Source organism: Phyllobates terribilis, unplaced genomic scaffold (assembly GCF_046119375.1).
Source record: "Phyllobates terribilis strain yellow unplaced genomic scaffold, ASM4611937v1 Scaffold_4__5_contigs__length_816908805, whole genome shotgun sequence".
NCBI classification, from domain to species: domain Eukaryota; kingdom Metazoa; phylum Chordata; class Amphibia; order Anura; family Dendrobatidae; genus Phyllobates; species Phyllobates terribilis.
Window position 1 is genome coordinate 710,545,509 of NW_027362764.1, and position 528 is coordinate 710,546,036.

Below are 528 nucleotides of genomic sequence, written 5' to 3' on the forward strand. Positions count from 1 at the left end.
CTCAGCGGACTGCCCTGCAGCGGCGGCTTCATAGCCGCATTCAACGGGTGGCGTAGTCGGACACTAATACCATCATACCAATAACTGCCACTTAGTTTGACCACCCTGGGCACGGACCGGGTCACCGCCACACGAAGACTACTACCCCCATCGGATCCGGCTCCGGGTATTCCCCGCGCGCACGCGCGCCGCACTACAGCACTGGCCCAGGGGGCGCGTCACATTACTGCTCTAGATAATAGGAATAACTGAGAATACTTTGTGCATATATTGGCCAATTCATGTGTACCCAGTAGCCACGGTAAGGCGACTCTCGTTGCTGGGAACCTATCTAGTGTGAATCCTCTCTTAGGCTGAAGCCTACATATATATGGGAAGGTAGGATCCTGCTGTAATTAAAACTGCCTGAGGCTGAGGGGTGAAGTGCTCAGTCTGAAAGCCTATGTATACAAATATCAAAAGACTGACCGTCACTTCCAAACAGAAAACAGGTGTGTACAGGTGCTTACTGACAGTAGTTTTGAATGT